At 34.0% G+C, this 10,479-nt stretch overlaps 1 long non-coding RNA gene across 2 annotated transcripts; it reads left to right on the top strand.

The window, feature by feature from the left end:
- The first annotated feature begins 7,167 nt into the window (after positions 1–7,167).
- On the top strand, positions 7,168–8,230 carry LOC104244517 (uncharacterized). 2 transcript variants are annotated; one of them, XR_011403122.1, is made up of 3 exons: positions 7,168–7,654; positions 7,813–7,881; positions 8,024–8,230. It is a non-coding gene; the product is annotated as an uncharacterized lncRNA (long non-coding RNA). The 2 variants fall into 2 exon arrangements; XR_715514.2 differs by having other exon boundaries at positions 7,168–7,881.
- Positions 8,231–10,479: the final 2,249 nt, after the last annotated feature.

Genomic DNA, 10,479 nt, shown 5'->3' with positions numbered 1-10,479 from the left:
TAAACCATATTTCTAAAAATTAAATAATTTAGCCTTAACTAACCTTGTTTTAATTCAAATACTGTCCTAATATTTGATTCGCGAAATTAATTCATGTTTTAACTGAATTTTACTACATGATTCTGATTAACTTAACGTTGGCGATACTAAAACCCTTATGCATAAGGAACTTAATCAATTTTGCCAAACTGATTTATAAGCCATTTTTACGTTATTTTTCTTCTATTTTAATTATTTGACAGTTTAAACAGTAATGAACATGCTTAAATATATACTACCTAATAATCAGGTTAAAGCAAAGCATTATTTAATACATCGCTACAATATGCCTAATTATGCAAAACAACAGCGATTTACAGAATAATAATACATGAAATAACCTAAATGCAATTAATAAAAGAAAACTAAATAAAAAAAATTTAAACTTCCATTCTTCATTTTTCAGCTTACAAGAGGCCACAATTACAGTTGTGTACCTGATTTTGTCAATATAAGAAGAAGAAAGCCAGCCACATAGTACGTAACACAGCAACAACAATAATAACCAGCAATCCAGTCAACAGAAATCCCAGTGACAGATTTGAAAATCAAAATAAAATCCACAAACAACGGGCAGAATCTAAGGGAATTTTCAGATTTTGAAAGGCTAATTAATGTTTAACCCTTCTTTTCTAAACTCGTATATCAGAATATTTATCAGGTGTGTACTACTCTCTCTTCTAATTTCCAGCTCTTTTTATTTATATTTTTCTTTTCTTTTCTTTTTCTTTCTTGAAAGTTTTAATATTTTTCGGATTTTTCTTTCTCTCTTAAATATTCAGCTTTTTTTTCTCTCTATATCTTTGTCCGTCTCTTCTAAAATCTGATCAAGCCTCCTATATATATCACATCCCCAAACCCTTTAATTAATTAATAAAACACCCATTTTCTCTTACCAAACCCATTATCTTCCCACTCATCCCCATTTTAATCCCACTAAATTAAACAAATATATCAACCCCACCTCATTACATCTTGTCCCCCATGCTTATCATAAACAATTACCATATTCCCCTCCACTACATTATGTTTTGTCCCCCATTAAATTAAACAATTATATCAAACCCCACCCCATTACATTTTGTCCCCCATGCTTAATTACTTTAATATTATCTTAATTTTAATGGAAAGAACATTCAAAATAAATAATTATTCAGAAATTAAATTCCAAAAATACCCCTCTGCCCTTACTGAAATTACCAAACTACCCCTGAACGTACTACAAATTACCAAACTACCCCCATCAGTTATAGACACTTCACTTAATCAATTTCAACCAAAATATAGCAAATATGACCAATTTCTAACAATGTTCAAACAACAAATCACATGAACATGATTTCTGAACCAATTCAACAACAATATCACATGAACACAAATCGAACAACAAAGAACAACTAAAATTTTGATTGAACAATATTTTTAGCAACAAACAAACCTACTTTCAGATTCAACAACAACAACAAACAAGTATATTCAGATTTCTAAATTCAATAATCATTTGAACTTAAAATCAACTCTAACAACATTACAACCAACAATTCCTATATTAAACTTAAACAAGATTATGAGACAAACTCAAGAAATAATCATAAATGATAAACAACAAACAAGAAAATCAAACTATACAAATTTCGGATTCAAGAACAATCAAACAAAGTATGAACATAAATGAAAAGATTCAACAACAATAACAAGCAAGTTTTATTCAAATTCGAATTAAACTTGTATTAAGCTCAAACAAAACAAATAAACTTATTCAAATCACTAAACTTCAAATAATCAATTGATCTTTTAAAATTAAATTCAACAAAATTATAACAAAGATACATGATTCCAAAAAAAAAAAACATAACTTCACATTAAAACATTGAATAAAAAACGAACTTCAAACAAAGATGAACATGAATTAAATCTATTTTTAAAAAGCAAAACATGACGGATTCACATGATTAAACCAACATACTCCCCGACTACAACTAAATTCTTTTTTAGACAAATAACAAGATCGAACAAGAACCAATTATGAGCTTAAACTTGAATCTAACAATATTAACAATTTCTGAAAAATACATAAAATACATGAAACAAATTGAAGAAATAATTAATTAAATTTCAATTTGAATCTAACAAATATTAAACTAACAATTTCACATGAACAACTGAAAAATTAACAAAACAATGAACATGAACAAAACAAAAATCAAACATCTACCGATTTTAGATTCGAGAAATATCAAAACGAAATACGAAAAAAAAAAAACTCAAAATCTACTAACCGGATCGAAATGACGAACAACGACTAACCAACGACGACCTCGGACTATGTAGGGACTGTTTTGACGACCCCCAACCAAAACTCGACGTACCGGACCTCGACTCAACCAACCCTCGAACTTTGACGAAGAAGATGAAGCAACAGTAGAAGCAGCACGTGAAGCAGAAGCAGCTGGCAGTGGCAAAGGTTGAAGCAGCAGCAACAACATCCATGTGCGCGGCAAGCAGAAGCAGGAGCGTCTGGTCGTTTGGACGTGACGACGATGCGGATGAACGTGAAGACGCAGCAACTGGGTTTCTTTGTTGTTGTTGTTCAACATGAAGACACAGCAAATGGCCTCTAACTGGACGACGCTTTTGGTTTGGAGCTGTTGTTCGACGTCCTGGCTGGATCGTAGTAGAAGGGTGAGGTTCTAGGGTCTCGAGGGTGTTTGAGAAAATGATGGTCGAGCTGGGCTGCTGAAGAAGATGACGTTGCGACGTGGTCGAGTAGACGTGAGGCTGATCCAGTGGTCGCTTGGTTGCAAGAAGATGAAGCAATAGGTTGGGTGATGGTGGTCTTGGGTTGGTTCAAGGATGGTCCGGTGAGAGGAGGAGTTGAAGGGTGGTTGCTGGGTATTGAGAGGTGAGTGAGGGTGGCTAGTTGTCCATGGTGAGGGTGAAGGGCAGCCATTGATGCTAAGGAAGGGAGCTTGAGGAAGAAGAAGGAAAATGAGGGGGGGGGGGGGGGGGGTAGTTAGTATAGTTTTAGGGTTTTTCATTTTTTTTTGTTTTTGTTTTATTTTTGAAAGGCAAGATAATAGGGGTGTTGGGTTATGGACCGGGTCGACCCGGTTTGAAATGGACCGGGTCGTGCGGAAGATTGGACAATTGTTTGGGCTTGGGGTTGAAATTTGAAGAAATGGCCCAATCCGATTTTTCTTTGTATTTTTGCTCTTTTCTTCTTTTATTTTTCTAGAACTAAATTATAAAAATACTTAAATTATTATTAAGAACTAAGTTAAGCTATAAAAGCGCAAATTAATTCCCAATAACAATTAACGCATAATTAAGTAGTAATTAAGCATAAAATTGTATATTTGGACATTAAATGCTAAAAATGCAAAAGATGCCTATTTTTGTAATTTTTTAATTTTTGTAAAACAAACTTAATTACTAACAATTGTAGGATTAAATCCTAAATGCAAATGCGACATATTTTTGGTATTTTTTATTAATTTAACAAATAAACATGCACAGATAAAAATAATTATACAAAAATACCACAAAAATACAAAAATTGTATACAAAGGAAAATTGTTTTATTTTGAATTTTTTGGGAGTGATTCTCATATAGGGCAAAAATCACGTGCTCACACCTTCATCTTTTCTTTGTAATTTGTTTAGGCAAAAATACTTGGACAATTGTCACTACGAATACGAGTGGCTAAGCACTCTAGTTTCTAGGGTTGTTGTTGACATGATTATTAATGTTTATTAATTACCTCTTCGTTAATTAGGATTATCATCGTATAGTTATTTCTTTAATTCTAATTTTAACTTGTAAATTGTTGTAGCTACCAATTTACCCTACTATTTGTGTTATGCTTGGAAAAGCCGTGTTTAGATTAGAGTAGAATCAAAGAGAGCTTGTTTCTAAACCCGTAGCTCGATGAACGATTTTCGCGGTTAGGATAAGAATATACCTAACAGTCTTGCGTAGTTGAATATCGTGTTATATTCGTTCATGATAGATCAATACCATAGGAATATAGAATTGATATATTGTGGATAGGTGAGTTGTATTGTGGGAACATGCTATTCATATAACGACTCGGTCAATTAGCAACCATTGATAATCTAGATTAACAAGTGTGGTTATTGAACTTAATAGGATTGATAAACCGACCACAACCTTGGAATCTTCATCTCTTCTGAATAAAATTCAAAAACACACGTTTGCATCATTGATACATTAGCTAATTACTTGTTCAATTTATGCGAAAGTAGTTTAGCAGAAAAAAATATTTTTTATTATCTTGGATAGTTAATTAATTTTAGTTAGCTTAATTAAGGATTAATCTAAGTCTCTGTGGATTCGACATCCGACTTTCGAGTCACTTTATTACTTGACGGTCACGTATACTTGCATGTATTTGGGGACCAACAGCTTTTATTATGGACATGGACACAAGGGAATTTTTATTTGTATAGCTAGGCAGCCCCTATTTTTTATTGCGGTAAAGGTTTTATTTCGTATATTTTGGGGAATACATATTGCGTGTATAGTCCAATAACTTGGCATAAACATTAAGAAAGAAAGGAAGACTTTTTAACATATGTGACCTTAAATTAGCCATAATTAACTAATTGCGAGACGTTTAAGGGTGCAATAATAAATAGGTTATATATCTTATGACTATAGCGAGTAAATGCCCCTTAATAAGTATAAAAAACATTAAATAAATACCTTTGCAACTCCAAAGTATGATGTATCATTTTAAATTACAATTTCTATCCTCTATATATTGTAAGTTGTCTTGGATAGTTAATTAGTTATATGCCTATGGATAGCTAGCTTATAATATCTTCTAGCTTATTCCAGTTTAAAGACAGGATAGAAACTCAATACTGCAATGCTATACGATTCTAATTGAATATGCCGGCGTAGCTGGGGTGTTCATAGATAGACACTAATTTAATGCCAATTGAGTTCGGTGCATTAACTTCGGAATTTAATAGCCTAACGGGGGAGGTTGTAGTTATTATCAAGTTTAATAACTATTGTGACTATGTCGAATTAGCCAATATTGAATGATGTGAAATCTATTCTTAATGTGCCATCCCAATTCAAAAGTTTGATGTTGCAATTTCCTAACCCATTACTTCCTACCTATTGGAAAGATATCTTAAATGCATTGCAGATTTTTTTTAAGCAATCCACTAGGCAATGCGTAGAGCTAATTTTTTATATATAAAAAGACATTAAAAAATAAAGTTTCATAAATCCTAAGAGATGAAAGAATTAAAATTTGCAATCTACATGTAACCTATTATCAAAGTTGAGTGAGATACTCAACAATGATAGCACATGAAGTCTAATGTAGTATGTATAACTAAAAACTTGCCCTTGAAGCCCATTGCATTTAGTGTCCACGTGAGTAATTCGCTTCTTGCACAAATAGCCTCTAACAATGATGATCTCTGCCCATTTCCGCTTCTTGCGCACATAGCCACCTCGCTTGCACGTATAGCCAAATCGATTTTGTTCAATAGTAGCCACTATCCAGAATATGGTTGTTTGAGATACCCTTCTTTGATGTTGTATCATCATTTGCACTGTGCTTCCATTCCGGCTCCATATAAAGATGTTCCAGCAGTTCATGCGTCTATAAGAATTATAAGAGGTTCGCAAAATGCTAAGCAATTGCACTGTCCTAAGAAGTACGAGTGCACTATTTTTAAGCTCATTTTCGCATGGCCTCCCTTGATTATCACTTGATTCCATTGCATGAATCCCTACCTCAGTTGTCCTATTACCTTGTTGCATCAAGGTTTTAACCCATTGTGTTTCCAAAGTGCCCAAGAAATATTGCCAAAGTAGCCATAAAAAGCATGTTGCCCAGCATTGCCTAGTGCGGTGAAACGCGTGCCAAAAACTGTGTGTCGCCAGGTCCCCAGCGAGAAGGAGTTGGCGTCTTACCTTGTGTCGCCTGGTTAATGATCTCATTGTTGGTTCAGCTGGGCGTGGTCTACAGCAATGGAAATCACTATGTGTCGCCAGGTCTCTAGCGAGATGGAGCTGGCGAAATTCTTGGCGTCGCATGGTTGTTGATCTCGCTATTGGTCAAGCTGGGCGAGGTCTAAAGCGTGCTGGGGAGATCGCTAAGCCTGTTGATGTAGTTCGTGTTTGTTGTTGTGCCACAAAGACCAATGCCTGGGACAGTAGGCCACGTAGCCAGGGTTGTTTCATGTTGTAAATGTTCATTTGCCTCCTTAATTACATGCTTGTGCATGCCATCTTTCCTCCTCCTTCAAGGGAATGAGCACATAGTGCTAATACCACCCATAGAAGTTGTAATAAATGGCAAGGCATGAGTACAATACTGTCTCCTGCAAAAAAGAACACAAGGTTAGTAGAAAAAATGATCATCATATTCCCTTCCCAAAAGGATTTGAATATGATGATCCAGTGATGTCTCTCATGCCCTACTAGCCCTCCCCCCTCCTTTTTAGTTCCTTGCTACCTTCACAAATCATACCCTCATCCTTCATGATTGCTCCATTCTTATCAATTACAATTTGGCTTGGCAGTCCTTACCCTAACATAAGGTATTTGAAGCTTGTCACTGTTTAATATTTTCCTACCTTCTGATTCCAATTCCCAGAATAATTGCACCTGAATTATATGTTCTTGATCCAATGTCAAGTTAGTTAAGTGATCTGCTAACTTGTTTCCTTCCCTTAGCACATGCACTATCTGGAAAACACCTTTAGACATAAGAGCTTTGATTTCATCCACTTAATTAGCAATGTTTCAAGGTGGTTCTCATACCTCATCTAACACTTTCTTCATCAATAATGAGTCAGTCTCAATTATACAAGGAGAAAACTACATTTGAACACTACTAGAAACACAACATTTTCCCACAGAAATTTCTCACGGATAAATTGTTAGTGGCAATTCCCACCGAAATTCAATGGGAAAAGTGCAATTTCTTTTTCACGAATAAACAATAACGTTTCCCATTGACTATCCGTGGGAACATTTTTGCGCAAAAATGCGCGTAATTTAGTTCCCTCCGATTCGGTGGGAAAAATTATTAAAAAAATAACTATATAAAATAAAAAATTATTTTCGAGGGAAAATAGTGGAAAAATTAAAAAAAAAAATATTCCTATAGATTCCCGTATGGACGAAAAATTTTGAATTTTACCGCAAATATTTCCCACGAAAGTATTGGAAAAGAGTATTATTATTCACAGCACATGGTGGGGCTATAAAGTTGCTGGAAACATGGCTAAGTTTTTATTTTTTTCAAAGTTTCACGAAAAAGTAGCGACAAGATTCCCTCTCTTTTTTTTCGAAATCCCTCTTTTTATTGCCATCTATATTTAGTTTTCCCCTATTTTCCCTCCTCATATCTTATTATATGCACTTCATACCCCAATCAAATCCCTGCCCAAGTAAAATCTTCTATATTTTCATTTCTCTCTCTCTCTCTCTCTCACACACACTCACTCTCTCTCTCTCTCTGTGTGTGTGTGTGTGTGTGTGTGTGTGTCTTCTCCAAAAAATAATTTGTTGATTTAATACCATAGAAGATTATATCTAGGATGATAGACATCTTAAGACAAGGTATATAATCTACTTTACTTTCAATATGTATTTAGGACATTACAAATTTGGATTTCTCCAGGTGCTATATGACGTGTATGTATTAGTATGTTCCTATTTATTTTTAATTTTCCTGTACTGGTATGAAATTTCTTATCTACTCTTCTTTGATTTTTGAGAGGTTAACTACTCAGAATTTTATATCTCTTGGTCTGAATTCTTGTGGTTGTAGCCAAAGAAGAATTGGAGTAAGTATCTCAATCACTACTTATTTCTCTTTTTATTGTTTTATTAATATTTAATTTATTATTAACATTTAAAATATATGTTTTCTAATTCATTTGATAAAAAAAATAAGTACTAAAATTACAAATTTTGTCTTTTTTTCAGGTACATAAAGATGGAAACTTATTTAAGAGTAAAGTTATTAGCACTTGCATTTGGGGAAGCAGCATACTTTATTCTTTTGTTAAAATCAATATTCATGTATTTCAAGTGGACTTTGTGTTAGATAAATTTTACTTTATTTATGTGTTTTAATTTAAGGAGTTTGTAATGAGATATTATTTTACAATAGTATAGTTCTTGATTTTATGATTATGGTGTAATTTTTTGTTGTTAGCTTGCATGTTTTATTATGTTATTTACAATTAGTATAATATTAAATTTTGAATTAATGAAAAAGTAGTAAAAAATTATTGTTGTTTTCTTGTGCATGTATAGTCTAATAAAACCTAACTTTTTATTTGTTTCGTCTTAGAAATAATGAATTTGTTAAAAGACAATATTGGGTTGGTTTATTCTTGTTAGTTTGGTCTATTTTTCAGATCTGTTTTTATATGGGTTAGTGCTATATATTTACAGGTTTTCTTCACAAATTATTTGAGTTGATGTGTAAAATAAAAAAATAATACATGCTTCCATGTGTAAAATAAACAAATATTTAAATTATTTTTAATAAATCCCACAGATTCGGTGGGAAACCTAAGGAAATTAAAATATTATATTATCTTACATTTCCCACGACATTCATGGGAAAATATACTATGTGACCCACTAAGTTCTCGTGAAACTCTCAGTGGGAAACTCCTTGGGAATTTCCCACGAATGTCCTGGGAAACTATTTTCCCACCAGCCAAATTCCCACTGAGCGTCTCCCATGGGAATGTCGTGGGAATATTGAAATTTCACACATATTTTCACCAATTCTTCCGTGGGAAAAGTCTGTATTTCTAGTAGTGAAAGTATGTACCTGACTGCTTCCAAAATGGCCTAAGCTTCAGCAATGTTTTTTGTTACCTCGTCCACAACATCTGCCTGGGCATATATAAGGTCTCCAATATCATTCTTAATGCAAAAATCATAGGAAGCTCCCTTATTGTCTCCTCTACAAGCACCATCAGTATTACATTTTATCCAAGCATCTGGAGGTAGCTGCCATAGTACCTTAGTATATTTCAATCTATGGAGATGATTTAGCAATTTCTTATGTAAGTCTGGCCAATTAGCAGCAACTCCTTTGAACCCTGGTCTTCTTACCTTAAAGAACATATGAATTATAGTTGAAATCTGGAATATCAACCTATTAAAAGATACATTCTTCCCATATTTGCCAGAATGCCTTTTCTTCCACAAATGACATACTATTATGGATGGCATTGCTTGGTAAACTGCCTTCATACTAGAGTTTCATGATTTATGCTACCGCTCATTTATTACTTGAACGAGTTTCTTCCCTTCAGCTCTAATCCCTATTGGAGCACCAAAGTAGTTCCATACAAATTTGGCTGTTGGAGATTTCAAGAAAACATGGGACATTGTTTCTTTTTGGGGATGCCTACAACACCAACATCTTGATGTTCTAAAGTATCCCAACCTTAAGAACCAACCATGTAATGGTAGTTTTTGCCTTCCAGAGTCTCCACATGAAAAAATAATCTTGAAAGGAACACCCTTCACCCAGAAAAATTTATATAATTTGCTTTCTGCCCTTCTCTTCCTTAGGAATTGCCAAGCTGACTTCACTGATAATTTCCCTTTTATTTCTAGCTTCAACCATCGTTTATCCTTTATTGAGAAATCTAAAGGTGGTGAGATTCTATCCATGATATGATCGGCTAACTCCTCAGGCAGTAATTCACTCAAAAGACCTTCATTCCATGCAGCATTTTATATCACCTCATCAACATACTTATAAGATTCATCATACCAATACCCTGGACCGGTTGCATGGTAGAGAGATTCCAAACTAGTCCACTTATCAAACCAAAACCAGGAATTCCCACTCTTCAATTGCCATGAAATTTGATGTTCCACCTCATCCCTCATTTGGAGCATCTTTCTCCACACTCGAGAACCCCGTCTCCATGGTACTACCACTTTATTTATCTTCTTATAATATTTATTCCTTATGAAAACACTCTATAAAGAGTCCTTAGTCTATAGTTCCACCACAGTTTTGCAAACAAAGCCTTGGACATATCATATATTTATTTAAGCCCAAGTCCTCTTTCATTTTTAGGCAGACACAAAGTATCCCAAGAAGTCGAGTGTCTTGCCCTTCCATTACCTGAATTGCTCCAAAAAATCCTAGGAAACATCTTGTGTAATTATTTGATCACATATACTGGAGAGTTCACTACTGAAAGAAGGTGAATCGGCATGCTCTCTATCATATGTGCAATTAATACTGCCCTACCACCAATTGAAAGTAACTTGCCCTTTCATGATGATAATCTCTCATGTACTTTAAATAGAATGTTCTTGTAGAACTCCTTTCTCCTTCTGCTATAGAAAATTGAATATCCTAAGTAAGTAAATGAGAAGGAATGTCTTTGGAATTCAGT

Source organism: Nicotiana sylvestris, chromosome 10, assembly GCF_000393655.2.
Source record: "Nicotiana sylvestris chromosome 10, ASM39365v2, whole genome shotgun sequence".
Classification (NCBI taxonomy): Eukaryota; Viridiplantae; Streptophyta; class Magnoliopsida; order Solanales; family Solanaceae; genus Nicotiana; species Nicotiana sylvestris.
This window is presented reverse-complemented; position numbering and strand designations above follow the sequence as displayed.